Source organism: Hetaerina americana, unplaced genomic scaffold (genome assembly GCF_022747635.1).
Source record: "Hetaerina americana unplaced genomic scaffold, ioHetAmer1.1.p SCAF_1, whole genome shotgun sequence".
Classification (NCBI taxonomy): Eukaryota; Metazoa; Arthropoda; class Insecta; order Odonata; family Calopterygidae; genus Hetaerina; species Hetaerina americana.
In genome coordinates this window covers 102,499,663-102,518,140 of record NW_027286069.1, presented here as the reverse complement: position 1 = coordinate 102,518,140, position 18,478 = coordinate 102,499,663, and positions in this window count along the sequence as shown.

The window sequence follows — 18,478 nt, the reverse complement described above, 5'->3', positions numbered from 1 at the left end:
TAGAAGATTGATCAGAGTAGGTATTTGATTATTATCAAAATAATTTCATTTTAGTCGCCAGGGAAGACGGGAAGAGGGGAAGAGGGGAATCGCCTTCACCTAAATGGTGGTCAATATTAGTTATCGATAGCGCAGAGATAACTACCGTAAACTTCCCGACAGAGAAAGATTTATCTGGGGCTAACTTCGTCATAGCTGGGGAAAGCTTTGGTTCTTTCCCCATCCACTCGGATTCTGACACATTCCAGTCTTTCTTAACATTCATCAACATCATATTTACTTCACATTCTCCATCGGCTAAAGTTTTCACTTTTGGTCTCTTTTGACTAAAGACCTTTCCCTTTTCCCTCTCTTATTGAAGTCCTTTTGTGCTTATTACGCAGCTTATTTCATATTTAAAACAACTCTGGGGGCATGCCGGACGATTAAGCAATATCACGCGGCCGAAAATCGGGAAGGAGACAGAAGACAAGGTTGGCCGTCGGTGGATAGGGTCCAGTGCGCTGCGCTACAGGTGCCTGGGATATCCTTGAGTAACACATATGTGGGAGAGAAAGTTTACTCTGCCAGGAGCAATAATTTTTTGAATTTCAACCCCTTTACGGATGGTGATTAGGCCATTACTCATGTTGTGGTTGATCCTCTTGGGTTTATAAATTTACGTTATAATATATCTCTGTGTGTCTGAGAGTGTACTTCTTTTTTCATTATTTATGAAACAAATCATATAAAAACTGAATGGAAAATCATGGGAAGAGAAGGATGGATAAATTTGTGCTTGATTTACATATTGTCCTTGATAAAAATACGGAAGCAGGTCCCATGGTCTTTGATACCGGAAAATGCAGGTATCCTTCCAATTTGAAGGCGGAAACGATACATTTTTCATGGTTGCGGAGGTAGTTCACCTTCCTTCCTGGAAAAAATTTATAATTTTGGTTGACAGTAATAATATAAATTCCTTCAAAATAAGGATTAAACGTTCGGAGATGTCAATTCAGCTGGTAAAATGACTTATAATTATTATTAATTTTGCCAGTTCTAAAATCTTGTTGAGGGTTGACTAAGTTTCTGTACGTTTCACAGTATTATTTGAGGAAAAACCACATCAAACACAAAAAACCATTTTACTTTTATTTATTTTGGCATGTTAAAAAATGGGAAATTGTTTAAACTGGGAGGTCGCTATTTGGCAACTCCATTGATTTTACCTAGTGAGACTTACTTCACCAAACCTACAATGATCGTATTATTTGGCTCATGGGACGGAGCTATTACCTGTTTATACGAAAATGACCTATATATAAAGCTACCAAACAATTCGGTGCAGTCCTTTAAATATTCGGAGGAAATAGTTAACAAAAAATTACCATTTATTGTATGTAATTCAGCGTAAATGCAATTTGTAATTGAAAATACAAACTTCGAGTTATATAGAATACTTAAATTTGAGGATCTGTTTGAACACCGAATAGTATTGTCATATTCATATTTTAACTGGTCATATTTTAATTGTTGCATCGAACAATTCTGCATGAAAAATTTTATTTCAGGGTTCATCATGTTTTGGCTTGATAAGGCTATCTCTTAAATGTGTAATATAATCTTAATCACTTACGTAATATGAAGGTAGAATGACTTTGTTCTAAAATTTCCGTTGGTTCTAGTTTTAATTAAATTGGCTCTGAAATGTAAAATATGTAGTAACATTAAGTATTGGTTTGTAAGTATTTCTTTGATAAACCTATCAACGTAATCTATTTCTAATCTAATATTCTTAACAGAATTTTACTCGGTAATAATATATTAATTTCTTATCTTGTTGAATCCAGTGATGGATCATTTACTTATGTTTCTTTTTATTTCTTTTGGGCATAATACAATTGAACACACTGATAAATATAGTGGTCAAATCATAAAAATAAGAAATGAAGTTGTAGCTTTGAGTCATTAATTAATTATTTTTTCGAAACAAATCTTCCTTCTGATCACTGCGAAACCAATGTCTCACAATAGATTATCAAGGAAGAATGCCTGCGACAGCTACTGAGTTTTCCATTAAACCATTAGCTGTATGCTTACCACGCTCGTTTGCGTAATTTTTGTAATTAAATAAATGATTCGTTTTAAGGTTTTACATTGTTCTCTCAAGCTACTTTAAAATCAATCTCTTTGTGCCAAATTGCTTCCAACAAAGGGATATGAGTTTCTCACTATTATTCCATTGCCTCGAAAAATATACGCGATAGTATTGGAGAGAGATTTTGGGACAAGAGGTGAAGCTATGAGAATAAATAACCCATTGCTTTAACGAGCATTAATTTATATGGCCTTCCGGGTGTCAAAAACAATTGTTCACATCTTCAGTCCCTCACCCCGTGTTCTTATACAGGGACGCAAACCCGCGACACGTTTGGGCCAGCGACCGCCGAAGCGGAAAAGGGCGAAAGAAGGGAATTTCGCGGGGGCAATTAAGGTTGACCTTGGGCCAGATATCTTAGGAAGCCCCTCCGTCGTCTCGGCCTGTGGAAATTCATTAGAGTCCGCAGTGCGCTGCCAAGGCAATCTCGGACCACTGGAGCCTGGAGGGGACTAGCGAGAGCAGTCCAGTACAGAGGCGAGTCTCGATTCGCCCGGCCCGAGCGGAGGAAGATCGATTGGTGGTGGGCGTGGAGGGGTAGGGCTGGAACCGACGGGTCTCCGTGAGTTGACTCGTGGCCCACCTCCCCTCTTGGCTGATGCGGGAGAGTGGACGGTGGTGATTCTCGACCATCCACGGCCCAGAGTAGGAATGCCACGCTATCTCCATCTAAATCTTCGAAAATATTAATTGTTAGACAAACAACAACATAATCACATTTGTGTGTGATGGAGCAGATGATAATGCGTTTTACAATAATTTCCATTATGATATCAGGATGGTAGTTGTTGCTAACGCTTGTAGCTACACACGTTACATACATACTGTACAGTTTTGAATATGTCGAAAGGACAAAATTTATAAACCGTCTTGATTACGGCTGTATACGAACTGTCATTCGGATAAATGATTTTCACTATCCTTCACTATTTTCACTACCGGAAATCGCTTGATAAAAAAACACTATCTACATTGCCTGAAATATCCGCTCGGTTATTTAAAAATGGATAAAATGGATGTTAGCTGGTTTTGCAATATTGAAGCCATCACTTGTTGTCATAATATGATGTTTCCACATTAAGATAGTAACCGTTTGTGCATTAGGGTTGTGAATCATCAATGAAAAAAATTGACCAGAAAAGTAATGACTGCATCGTTATTGAGTATGAAATAATCCAACGTGATGCCGAAAAAGGACTGAACGAATGCTTTTGGATAAGATGCTCTAGCGTTTTAAGGAGAACAATCAATCCAGGTGACGAGGCTAATGAAGTTGAAATTGATTAAATTTTAATATCGAAGTTGAAAGTTTTACATTTAGGGACAAATTAGAATGAAATAACCCAGCCTACAAGCAATCATAATTTATTTCCATGGCAAAGTCGTTGAGTGAGGCTAAGGCTCAATCTGGAACGTGGCGCTGTTTACAGAGAGTTAATATTTCCAACATAGATTCTAGTAAGTAATCTCTACCATGCGTGTATTACGAAATTCAGTCTTTGAGAATGGTCCTGGAAAGATAAACACAAGTTAATAACCGATCCAGGGGCGCACAGGCTAATGGAGCGGAAATCTAAAAATAATTCACACCTGATAGAAGCAAAATTAATAACAAAAGATGGGGGCATAAATAAGTGAAAGCAATTTATTTATTTATTTTACACATGCGTCGTCGTCATTAGTCGTCTACCAGTTGAATTTCGATTATGGATGTACCTTAACAGCCATTATGGTATAACAAGATACCAGTTACTTCTTGTTTTCCCTGCATTAATCCATTCGTCAGTTCATTGTATTTGATGCCATTTAAAATTCCTAGTTTATCGCTTCCCACTTACCTTGCTTCTAGTACGACCTTTAGCATCCCATTATGTTTCAATATTTCATGCTTCATTTATTCGTGTAGAATGAATCCGTTTTCATTGAAAGGATTAGTGTGTTAAAAGTTAAAAAATAAATGACGCATGTGTATAGCGCCATTATTTTTTAAGAAAATTAATAACTTGATTCACTGTCAGGGAATTTTTTCCGCCTGAGGAATAAGCTGGAAGGTCTTGTGTATATCGCGATAGTGATATATAGAAAATTGGGTATTCGATTTAATTGAAAATAACTCAACCGCTCATAATTACTTATCTACACTTTTTATTGAATTAATTAATTTAATATTGGTGAAGGCCATCGATTTTCATCATATCACTTTCTGTCGGAGACGCTGGTGATGGCACGATGAACAGCAGTAAGTTGTGTAACCTTTCTCCTCGGAAAGAACAATGTGTTCCTTTCCTTTCTCTCAGATATCTTTCGCCTAAGCACAAAAACAGAACATAGCCAACCCGATGAAAGTTTTCTCCAGGGAATGGGATTGCAGACGAATTTTACGGAATATTGGAGGTGAAACTTCATTTTCCTCGTCCTATTAATTTATGGCAGGTTTCCTTCATTATTCTAATGCATGCGCTATTTTTTTAATATTTCAATCCTAGGATTAGTTTATTGCAGCACATATCTTTCCATTCTACTGTATTTCAATGCAAGACAAGACTGCATATTCTAAGTAGAATATTTTGTGGGGTTACCCGTTGCCTTCCACATCGCACCACTGCGGCCAATACCGTGTATGCGCTATGTAAAGGGGGTGAATTCCCAGCCATCGTTAAAATTAAAAGAGAAGGCATGTGTATTGGCTTTAAGGAAGAGATGTTATCGGATTGATTATAATCACGCGAGTCATCGGATATTACAAATTTTATCATCCTCAAAAGCAGGATTTGCTCAAGTTTGACATTGGCCCCTGCTAATTGGCCGTAGAAGCAATATTTCAATGGCTAATAAGAATATCCAACTCTAAAATATAAGAAGGCATTTTACTGCTGCATGTTATTGAGTATATACAAGTATTTTAATAGTTCTAATGAGTCCAAAATTATGAGAGAGCAGGTTGAAAGAAGTGCACAATTTGTGAAACCGAAGCTTGGTAAAATTATAAGGATTAAGTGGTATGCCAAACATATTATAGACGAGAATCACTGTGAAAATACTATGTCATATCAGCTTCCTAAAGACAATAATGAAATGAAGAATAAATGGATGGAACTGCAGAGGGAGAACATGATAAACCATGACATAAAATATTATGGCGGTAAAAATATATTACTGGATTAACTACAATACGTTTAAATGAAGCCTTGATATGCGTGATAAAAACATGGTAAAAACTTTTCATTTCCTTTGTAAATGATAATTAAATATTATTTCATTCTCATTTAGTTAACGTTCATTTTCCCGAAAATAATTAATGCTTATTACTTGAAGCCCTCGTTACCAAAAATTCGGTTAGTTTGACTGCTCCTCTACTGCCTTTCTCACAAGCCCGATCACACCAATATCACATTAGTGTGTTATGGGACTACTTTTGCTCCGCAATGCTCTTCATCTCCACCATAATATTTTCATCATTTTAGCATTGGACTTTAATTCCTTGCGGAAATCAAAGTCACCGCAAAATATTTTCATTCACGGATAAAACATACGAAAGCCAGTCCATCGATGGGACTTGAGACTAATTCCGTGCCAGGCTTCTTGAATGTGTTGACGATTTATACATGTTTATTTCTTCCAAAATACCATATCGGAAAATGGCAACTAATGTGCAGAAATTTTAAATGGATTTTTAATATTTTATTGGTATAAAAAATTGTTTTTCTGTTGACCACAGTCACATCATAATTCCATATTTTCACGAACAATATTAAGGTATTTATTAATGTTCAAAGTTACAGATATGTATCACAGCATAAGTTATTGCTAAAATGCATAGTGTTTCCGTTAATAAATGAAATAAATTTAGGCTGTTGGTGCCGGTTGCTGCCGAACATTTTTAGAGACGTAAATGTTTTAGGTTATAGTTATTTTTAAAGGATAATAATATATATACAAGTGTGAAACTGAGTTTGATGTCATATAAAATTGTTTTTAGTGACGAATTGAACTTTAGACTCATTTACAACTTTATTTAATAGTTGTGATATATATTCATCCACTGTATGTATATATATATATATATATATATATATATATATATATATATATATATATATATAAGACCAATATTATATCAGTGTCTTACCTGCTGACCTTGGAGGGCCTAGCATAAAACATTTTCTGATTATGTTTGAGAGACGTTTTTAAATTTGAGCGTAGCCGTCAACGAAGGAAACAGGATGTCAAGACCTTCTCCGCTGGATCTATCTTGAAAGACTTTCCATTGTGTGAGAAGAAGGTTTTGTTTTTGGGAAGATTCCGCCCGTAATTGCCCACTTTTCTGCCCCAACCCCATTGTTCCAAGATAACCCTGAATTAGCCCACCTCGTTTTTTTTCAATTTCTTCGCGCCGATCCGTTAAGATACTCCATAGTTTGGGAAATATTTCAGTTTTCTTGGCTATTCTTTCATTTTTACGGGAATTAAATAGTATTTCGATAAATATCTTACACCCTACCACAACGCAAAAGATATTAACTTCTTTCTCTCTAACTTACAAAGAAAACACGCTAGTAGTATATCTAAACATTTTAGTCATCAGTTTGTTTCAATAATATTTTTAAAATAAATAAATACAAATATAAAATAGTGCAAACTTCATATTGGTCACTTTCAATAATCTATGCACTATTTAAGTAAATAAAATTGTTTTATTTGATTGTACTGACTTCCTATTTCTTAACGCCTGTGGCAATAAAACCAGATACTTCGTCAATGTGTTTATTATACAATGATTTAAGTTTCATCCTCTGAATAAAAAATGGCGCATTTTTAATGCATTGTTAATTGCTAATGAATTTAAATTTATTACAAATAACTCTTCCTTCCATTTTTCTCTTCGTTACTGTTGAAAATTCAGTAAAAGTGTCGCATTTAAACGCACTACCGGTGCGCTAGCCGACAGGCAAAGGCAAATTTTTTCCGTCGTTCATGGGCAGCGCACGCCCCCACATGAGCGTGTCACACACTGCACTGTAAAATGCACCCGTGATTCTCAAATAATGGCAGCGTCACGTGTTTCCTCTGCTAAGTACGTCCCTTATCTTATTATACCTTGTTTAAATGAAATCCTAGGATAATACTTAGGGTTGACCGCGCCAATTATTGTAAAAAAGCTTCGTAAAGAAAATACATAAAAGTAAGATCCAAAATAACCAATAGTAAGGTACCTTGTAAGATCTTGTTAATTAAGGCACAAGTCCTGCTAAATTATCCATGCTCACTGACTTTTCTAACGACAGAATATAATCATCAAACTTATGCACCAATTGAGGTTATTTCAGGCAAATTTACATCCTGAGACTTGTAATATTTTGGAAATAAATCACTTTAAAATATTCCAAAATTTTCATGCAGTGGAAGTGACGTTAAACCGGTCGATGTATTCAAATAAAAGTATATAATAGTACGGGGTGGCTTATTTTAAAAACATTCCCTTTAAAGCGTTGAGAAACTGGCCACTGACGAAGCATCCTTCTCGAATGACTCCGCTTCGCGTAGATTGGATCTTATTTTTCAATTTTCTCTCCAAAATACCGGACAACCAAAAACGTTTTACGATGAATTTAGGCTTTCCCGAAAAAAAATGTCGAGACTGCGATCACCGTTGAATATACATATTTGTGCCTCCGCTTTTCGAAACTGGAAAGAATAATGGAACAAACACTCGCGTACACATTTTCCCTTTCGCTTTAAATCACTTGTTTTACGCATGAAATTATCCCCCTTCCCGCGGTGAAGTCAATTTAACTTTCAATCTCTTCTTCTCGCCGAAAACGGATAGGCCGCTTCAAATTACACCCAAGTAGGAATCGAAGGGGGCGGTGGGGAAGAGATTCGAGGGGGGTTTAGAGGGGGTGCGAGGGTGGGGGCCCCGGGGGGGGGGGGAGCAGCGGCGAGGTGCACCGGCGTCTGCAGAACCTGTCATGACGGAATGGAAAGGAAATTTTTCGAGAGCACGATCCCCGGCAAATGAAGGCGAAGGAGATGAAGGATTGGGGGAAGGGACGGGGCGGGGGGGGGGGCAGTTAGATGATGTGGGGAGGTGGGAAAGGCTGTGTGGGCTACGCAAAGGGAGAAAGGGTTAGGGGGGTGGTGGGATGGGTCCAGGTTCACGGAGGGAGGTATCAGAAGGGAGGGGGAGGGGGCTATAAAGAGCAAAAAAGATACACAGCAGAATGTCGGTCAGCGCTTTCCTTCCAGTCACGCCCGACGCCCATCCCCTTTCTCCATTCCCCCTTCTCCTGCCCCCATATCTCTCTTATTCTTTCTCTTTCCCTTTACTCTTCTGCATTTATCTCATCTCCTGCCTGCCTCCCCGCGGCCCTCCCTCCTTCCGCCGTTCGGATCCCAGAGATGGAAGAGCAGCGTTATGAAACGATACCGGCCGTTTTCGTACCAAGAAGCGTCTTCCAACGCAAATCGCCGCTCCAGTGCGGCTGTGAAATGCAAGCGTTGTATTGATTGAGACAAGTCTCAAGATACTCAAGGTTTATCTTCAAAAGTATCCCTGGCGTTTTTCCATCATAGCTTTTCCCCTAAGGGTGAGGTGGGTCTGACATCCTTCAAATATTCATGCCATTGGCTTAAACATGATAAAAATATGTTTTCTCTTTGGTACATCATTCCCTAAACCCTTTAAGTGTGTTAGAACTCTAATCGAAGCGAAATAAATTTATTTATAAGAAAATTAAAGATTAGTCAATATATTAAGATAGTCAATATATTAGTATCAGTTAAAATATTTCTCTCTCTCTCCGAGGTTCATTCCTTCATCAATTTTTAAATATGGCATCGAAGGAATGAATATTTTACAGCGTACTGTAAATTGTCGGTGTCTACAATATGGGACTACCAGGTGGTTAGAGCATTGGACAACTGACCGGATGAACCGAGTTCAATTCTCGGGAAAGTCTGTGGGCATCCTAACTTTACTCAAGCCGTATGATTTTTCGGTTTACAGATCTTCCTGGGAAACCATCGGCGGCACAGGTAAAGGAACGGCCGGCCCCTCCTACGTTTGAATTTCGCTCGCCGTTGGGCTTAGTACTAGGTGGGCTCCACTCTCACCTATCAAACCAACATTTGTTTGATAGCTGTGTTTTTTTCTTCTCAGTAAAGTTTTTGTTTCCAGCATAATATCTGCAGTTTATATATTTCCTGATTTTATATATCCGTTTATTGACCTGAGTATAAATTGATAACTATTAGTGATATGTAAGTCACCAAAATAGATTTTCCACGATATTTTTATGATTAAGTAAAAGAGAGTGTAATTAATATATCAAGCAAAAATTTAACTGAGCCCAGTAAGATAGAGCGTTTCCGTATTGATTTTTCTTTCAAACTCATCAGCCACTCCTGTGTCCCTCCGAACATCTACTCTTTTACCCTTTATTCTGCTCATTCCCCTCATCACTCCCTTCATGGATGTATTTATTTGCAATTATAGCTCCATTTTTTTATAATTTTAAAAACTTTAGTTTAAGGGTGTCGTGCGTTCTCGTCTGAAGGTTATACTTTAATTTTTATCTATTTCTTACAGCTTTATTTATCATGTCAAGGCGAGTGATTTTTACATTTTTTACATATATTTACAGCGAATTAATCGGTCAAAGCGAATAATTGTTACACTCTACAATTATTGCATTGTAATGCATATTAGCTGATTACTCCGTCACAAAGTTACTGTCGCGGCATCACCCACAGTTTCTTGTTATTTGATTTATCATGAAATAATATATTCCGTCGTGCCTATAGACGTGACTTTTAGCATGATCATTTATTTCATGTGACCTCAATTGCCCAATATTTTAATGCTTTTAAATGGAATGAGCTGTGGAACCTCAATAATTTACCAACATATTAAAATAATCCTGCTGCCCCACCATCAATACGTAAAAACTGAAACTCCGTTTTTTTTGTGATAGAAACGGAACGGAAAGTATATTTTTCTCCCGTTTTAATTCTGATGTGATAGTACTTAAATAATCATTAATCTAATTAATCTATTTTCTATTGAGAAATATTTTTGAATAATATTTTATACGTCCTAAACGAACATATTTTTATAAAAGCATACTGTATGTAAGCCTAGTAAACCTTCGAAATTAAGCAGGAAGTCAAAATATGGCCTTATGATTCCTCTACTACTATAACTCATGGTTTTGGATGTTGATGATGATAGCTTCTCTGTCGTGACTGGACATGTACGCCACATTATCTGATTAGATTTTTCCAGTGGGAATCCCAAGGATTACAAAATCAAAGCTACAATCTTCTTTATTATACTTTTCGCGGAATAAGTTTTCTTAAATCTATTATTATTTCCGCTAATTCTGCGCACCGGCCTCTTTAGCTCCTTTGTATCTCATTTAATAAGCACAGCTTTCTCTATCTGGGGAATCTGTTGAAATTTTATCTGTCTTCCATCTTTATAGCAATTTTACTTAACTTTGATTTAAAGCATTAATATGCTTAACAATGCAACGATTTAAAATGTACTGATGCGGCATTGCTCGCAGTTTCCTGGAATGTGCTTTACATTGCAACAAAATATTTACACTGCCCTTTGTGACATACTAACCTTAGAGTTTGTAATATAAATGCTTTTGATATAAATTGTAAGTATATTATTATGAGAACATAAGGCTTATGGCATAACTTTCGTAGTATGCGTGTATTTTAACTCGAATAAATCTAGTGTAAAATTATTTTTCTGTAATTTTTTGCTCTCTTTTTATTGTATCCCCTGATATTTATCCTTTACTCAGAAGGCACTCCGATTCAATAGTATCCTTATTTACTCATATTCCTATAATTTTACGTAAATCTTATTTCTATAATTTCCCCTAAGTTCACATTGACTTTTGATAATAACCCACGCTTTAGCCGTAGAGAAACAATTTTTAGTGAAAGTATTTCTAATTTTTTCTTAGAACGTAAGGTAGGAGTTATGTTATGGTAGCAAAAGAAGTGTATGTGGGGTATGTTAGAACAAAAATATCATCACCGATCTATTCGATCATCAGCCTCTATAGTCTCTTAAATTTCGAAAAAAAATCAAGGGATTACGCGATGAAATTGGTATGTTAGTCACCAATTTATAAGGAAATAATTTACCAAAACTTTTTTTCCATTACTCCCCCTTAAAATATTTGCAAAAATCGACTGGGTAAACCGTTGATGTAGATTTTATTTTATTTTAAAATGTTATTCACAGACAGCAGTAGCGCCGATTTATAGTGAAAAATATAAAAAATATGAAAGAGGACAAAAGACAATAACAGCATAACAATAAACAAGGAGAACCGAGCATGGACCGGGGAAAATTTTAATTTACTGAAAGGTGGGATAAAGCTTGGGTGGTGAAATTGTTGCATGATAAATTAAAAGGATTGACATTGTGATGGAGTGATTTTAGGAGGGAGGAGAGGCGAAATAAAGGTGAGCGCTTGGTGAGAGATATCATAGGAATAGGCAGATGGAGTAGGGAGTGGGTGCGGGTGGATCAAGTTGATATCCTGAAGTTGAAGTGAGAGAGCAGTTCAGGGCAATCAAAAGTCGAGTTTAGAGTACTGTTGAGGAGTTTTAAATCAGCTTAAAGTCTGCGGTTTTGGGGTCTAGAAATGGATAAAGAAGACAGACCAGCATTGGAGGACATATTGCGGAAATGTGGGACTCGGTGTTTGACTATTTTAGCAAAGAAGTGAGAGACGCAATCGAGGGATTTTAGATTAGTTGGGGATGAATTGAAGATTAAAAGAAAAAAGCATAAAAAAATAAAATTATAACCTTAACCAGGCAATTAGTGTTTCAATCTTAAGTGATTGTGCCCACCCTAGCAAACTAATTCTGCATTTTACTGCCCAACCTTCTAGTGACTCTCCCACAATCTCCTCTACATTGAATATCTGAAAACGAGATGGCGTCCTCGGAAATGCTGAAACATCTGCCTCATTTATGGTACATTTAATTTTAGCTTTGAATAAGTATTTTGAAAAATATGTAATAGTTTCCTTATATTTTGAAAGTAATGTGTACGTACATTTCTTGAAGTCATATTTTAATTAATTATAATTACATAGTTAACCTAAGATGTATGCTTATTCACAGTTATACTCGTACATGAACTTAGTGAAATCAAAACTACCCTCTTAAAGAAATTATAAAAATTAAAATCTTCATTGATTGTGGCATAGAACTTCATCATATTAATCGTGAGTCGGATATTTCGCCAAATGTAGTCACACGTTGACAGTTATGTGGTGCATTTTCAGCCATATGAGGCTTTCTTCAAGTGAATCATGTCTACTCATTTGAGTTAGAGCTGAACCTAATATTTCATTAGGAGAAATATTTTATACATTTCTCATTCGAGATTTAACCATTTTCTAAAAACATATATCTGCAAGAAGTTTTGCTGTATTTTATTTCAATGGAGAGCACTTGATTTGAACGCTATTGGTAGACTCTATGATTACGTTCCATAAAATAATACAAAATTTAAATCCTGTCAGCTAATAATTTGTTTAATTGGCTGCAAAAAATCTCCTTCATAATATTACCCTTAGATTAGTAAAGTATTATAGCAATTTAGAGAGTTGGCAAATAAAAAAGTGATTTATTTTAATCCGGGTTGTTATCTTATCACCATTTTAGATTTTTTCTTCAAAGAATCCCAACTCTGAAGTTTGATAAATGATCAATATTTTACTGCCTCGTTTCATTATTTTCGAGATATAAATTCGGAAAAAATCAAAATCGCGTGTCGAAAAGTGTCATAGCTCCGCGAATGGGTGGATTGAAGTTTATGACCCTCCTTATTCAATTGGGAAACTCTGAAGAGGTTTCAGGGCCCACGCAGTGAGTACTAAGGGTTACGCATTCAGTCTCCATACTCCCACCTTCCCGAGAGATTGGCTGAGCTACCCCAATTACAGTTAATCTAATAAAGTTCTGGCAGATCTTCCAAAACATTTCATATGCTCAATACCAATTCCATTTGACCCTATTTTGAACCTCTTACCTTATCCTTCCTCCATCACCTCTTCCTTTTCAAAACTCTCCATACTTGTGAGCAGAATTCACCTTCCCTACTAATTACTGCTCCGGATCATTTTTCTGCCTTCGAGTTTCCCATATCAACTCGTCGCATCCTTTACTCTGCCTAACAATTCTTTCTCTACTTAGCTCAACCATGCCATAGACGTTCTTCTCCAATTACACACCTCAATGACTATAATCTATGCTCATTTTCTTCCGTTGACAATCGAAATTTCAGGTCCATACATCGCCACTTTCATATGCAATAAATCCTTAATTAAATGACCAATGTAGCTCTGAAAACGAACTCTAGATAATACCCACGAGTTTTATCCCTAAAGCTAAACTTTTTAAGCTGTTTCCCTATAAGTTACACAAGTCGACGATAATTTTTTTCTTAAATTGAGTAATCCAATAAAGGTTCATATTTTTCAAAAATATTATAGGGAAACCGCAAGCGCTACACCATTTGTTCTTGAGTAATGTGGAACGATAGGCCTCAATGGTGAGAAAAATACTCTAGAATGAGAATCACTTGATTTTGTTGGGTCAGCGGTACGAGTTTTCAATTTTTTGTCCTTGAAATTAGATGTTTTCCACAAATAACACTGGGTCTCCATAATTCTATGGCATCAGCATCATTAGAAACGATGATGTGGGAAAGGAGTAGAGACTCGCCATGAAAAAAAAACCTCGGCTCGGCTGACTGTTGAGCCCGGATCATTTCAGTTGCCCGCCAGCTACTCCACAAGTTCCATCACCATCTTCCTCCAAAGGATGTTTCCTAAGGTGATGACATAATATTATTCGCATGCCAACGTCTTGCTAAACTCATGAGCTAATGCGCAGAAATAATTCTATGCACTGTTTCATATTGTAGGTGGATGAACATTATACTTAAGATGTATATGCTACGCTGTAGATACAGTCATTACTCGAGGCGAACGAGAGTTGCGGTCATTTGCGCAATTAGAAAGATATGTGTCACTTGGTAGAGGGTAAGAATTTAAGGGTCGGAGAGAGAGTACCTTACTTATTGTTTCAGTTCTTTCTTGACGAATAAAATTAGCACGTAAAAACTTTTGTCCGTCATACGGGTCAACATCTTATCGCCCCGTATGACGGACAGGATATTACACTCGAATTGCTCTCCAAACGGAATTCAAATAGAGAAAAACAATCGGAATATTATCGAAAGATTAGCAGCCGGGATTCGAACCCGGATTGTTTCCGAATGGCAATTTGATCTCCGAAATGCGATTCGGATCGCGACTAATTTTAGAAAAAGACATCAGCTTTCGTTATACGCCGAATCTTTCCCTCCTCCCGCTCCTTCGCTACCTTCCCGTTCCTCCGTCACTCGTTCCGGTTCAATCCGCTTTTCCTGCGGTGGGTGTGTTGGGATGCCTGCGTGCGTGTGTCTCTGTATCGTGGTGCTTGTGTATATTTCCGAGAGTTAGTGTGCGTGTATGTGTGAGTGGAGGGAGTGCGAGGGGAGAGTGGGCGGTGGGAATCGTCGCGGCCATTGGTGGAGGAGGGTGCAGAGGGGGATTGCGGAGAGAGGAAGGGAATCAAAGGCGAGAAAGGAAGTCCCGCTCTCCCGTGGACGTCAGGTAGGGGAGGGGGGAAGCGGCAATTCTTAGAATTTTTCCAGTAAAAATGAGAGTTGTTGTGGTTCTGAGGTGGAGAAGGGCGGATGGAAAAAGGATGCCACGGGGACACGAGGCGCTTCGAAGGGGGAGGGGTTACCTGCTCGTAATTATTTTTTCCCTGAGTCGACATTGACTCGAGAAGCCAGTGCGGGCTTCGGGGCATCTTTGACATTCTTTTTGTCATTCCGTAACGGAGCTGTCGTATTTAAACAAGTGCGGTATAATGCTTTGTTAGTCATGTCAATAGCTGATGATGGAATGATAAACTTCATTTTCCACCAATCTTTGTGACAATATTTATTGTCAAGCTTTAAAATTTCCTGTATATTAATGCAAATGTGTCCTCATAGACTTTGACCATGTACTTTTTCCCCTCGAGCTTATACTCAAGAAAGTTCAGCTTACGCGTTTTTCCTGGGGAAGTGCCACCAATTCAGATGATCAAATAATTTAATTAGTTATAGTTTTAAGGAATTTCCATTGAGGATTGGCTAAGAGGCCGTCAAGATGAAAATCGTCACCGACCCTTTCACCGAATAATCCGAGTTTTAGGGAAATCGGCAGACATACATATATATGCATATACACACATATAAATATATATATTTATATATATATATATATATATATATATATGTATATTCTCTCTCTCTATTTCTCTCGGAAACCAGATTGGTAGCGATTTCGACTGTTACTTGGAAAGTCCGGGATTGTTTCCCGATGATTCTGCATTCTTTCCTCTTCCATATGCTTCTCTCAAGCAGTTTATTTTTGCATTGCAAGATCTTCCAAAAAAACCGAAGGCAATATTTTAAAAATAATTAGCACCCCCTACCCTTAAGTGTGAATTTCATATACTGATTGGCTTAGTACGAATTGAGGTCTACCCTCACCTGGCAAATCAATTTTAAGATTGCCCAAATACGAGGGGCATCCGGAAAGTAGTACCCGTTCGTGAAATAAAGACACAAAAGTAAATATTAACAAACATAAAAAATTTTATTTGAAAGAGGATACTTTAAACTACTTCTCAACATAATCTCCAAGCAAATTAAGGCATTTGTCATAACGTGTGACAAGTTTCTGTATTCCTGCTGCATAGTCCTTCGCCGCCAGCTCATTGAGATACAGGGTCACTCCTTCTTTAAGTTCTTCATCGCTGTCAAATCTTTTTCCTGCCAAAAAGTCTTTAAGCTTTGTAAAGAGATGAAAATCTGAAGGGGCCAAGTCCGGGCTATACGGTGGATGGTCGAAAGTTTCCTGCAGCCATACGCTTGGTTTTGTGCTCATCTGTAAGCTTGCGAGGGACCCATCTTGCACAAATTTTTGCATAATGCAGATGGTGTTTAACAATTTCATGAACAATTGTTCGAGAAACATTGGGAAAATGCTCACAGATGTCATCAATTGTGACGCGCCGATCGTTCCTCACGAATTCGTCAACTGAGCTCACCAGTTGGTCTGTAATGACAGACGGTCTCCCCGAACGCTCATCGTCGTGTGTGTTCCCCCTCCCCATGTTGAAGTTGCGACACCACCGCCGAACAGACGACTCGTCCATTACATTGTCTCCATACACCTCCTTTAATTGGCGATGAATATCACATGGGCGAACGTTTCTTGCATTGAGGAATTTAATCACTGCCCTCACTTCACAACTGGCGGCGTTCTCAATTTTTTTAAACATTGTAAACAATCACAGAAACAACACAGGCAATGCTAGCGTCACGCAACTTGGCTCAGAGAAGGCAGACAAGCCACTGAAGCTATCTGACCTCGTCCAGCGGCTACTCGCGTCGTCAGCACTTCATGCGGCACGAACGGGTACTACTTTCCGGATGACCCTCGTATGTTTACTCAAATATGAAACTTCAAAACTGGATGAGTTTTTTCTATCGCGATCAATCATTTAAACGGTTATTTTCTCAAGAAAAATATTTTACCGATGAAATTGTCTCACAATGTAAATATTTCATATGCAATAAAACATTATTTAATTAACTGATGGTTAAACATGTTTTGAATCAACGAACACATTTAATCATTTGAGTTATATAAAACTTACAATTTTTCAAAGTTCATTGAATGCAATAGGAAATTATATTTCGATTCAAGTATAGTTGTTAGTTGTATGCATTAGGGGTAATTCGAAGGTCTTTTAACTAAGCCTAGCCCGGCAGTAGTTGTAATTCTTTATACTCGGATGGGAAATGTACATATTGTAAAATATATGTGACATATATAACATCTGAAGCAGCTATAATGAAATTATTTCTTCCGATAATATTTTTTCTTTGGAATTAGAGAGATTAAACAACTAACTGTTACCGAAGTATCGTTACTTTTGGATACTATGTCTAATACCATATAATATCATTTCATCATTCCTTCGATAGTGATTTTGAATTATCTCTTATGGCAAAGTTTAAACTAATGGTTCTTCGTTAAAAGAAACATTAGTGTAAACGTTTTTTGGTGATAAATAAGTGCTTAAAAGTAATGTCTTGTTGAAATTAGGTCGAGTTAGCTTCCACTAATGCCCGGGTAATCATCGAGAGAAATATTCCTTCAAAGATATCAAAGTGCTTTGTTATGAGGCCTACGGTTTGTTCGCCACGAGAACTCCAGCGGGAAACCATGCGATGGAAGCGGCCACAATAAAATTTTTTCCTTCCTTCCACTTCGAGAGGAAGAGTGGAGAAAGTGTTTCTAAGCGGGAGAGCATGACGGAAAGGTTCCGATGAGCAAAAAGTTGTTTTTTCTTTCTCCTTGCCTCTTCCATGCCCCCTCCAGCGCATGCACGCCCTTCCCCGACCCCCCCTCCCCTCATCTACCTCTTATTTCTTCCGCGGACGCGAAGCCTTTTTTTGGTAGACCTGTGCTAGCGATGCATTCAGCGGATCAATGCACGAAGTCACAAGAAGCGTGCTCGATTAAGCAAAATAATTAGCCAACATTCACATCCTCGCAAACAGAAATAAACATACGTAATCCTCAAAGACTACGGAATCAGCATGCTTAAATGCATACTAGAGTTAGGAAAGTAAACATCCTACTACTTGCCTCCATACTACCCTATCATTGAGTACTTCTTTCAGCTCTGCCAAATTCACACATTACGTGACCCAGTGCGAGAAAAATAAAGCAAAGTGGCGAGTTTTTCCTTAAATACCTTCATGTATCTTTCTTCTCTTACTACCACCCAAACTTTTGAAGTAGAAATATTTGATGAGCACACGAATGAAAAGTTGATGAGAACCTTTGACCTCACCCTATTTTAGGAGTTACGTATCTACGTTATGGCTAGGGTAACACCGCTGGGACGACATTTAGAGAATTGCTTTGTATATGACAGGGTGAAAATATTTAAAACAGCACTTTACGACACTATAAGATTGATTTGTGTTTGTCGAAGGTTGAGCATTATCCTACAGAAACACCTTCCAAAACGACAGCAATTCACTCGAAGGTTGTTGCACGAGTCTGGTAGGCTGTAAACTCCAAATCCTCGTGGATGCCTCGTAAACTCCAAAGTGCTAAGGAGCGTGTAATTTACGCATTCTCAGTAGGTGGGAGGGATATTTCGTTTCGTTCTGTT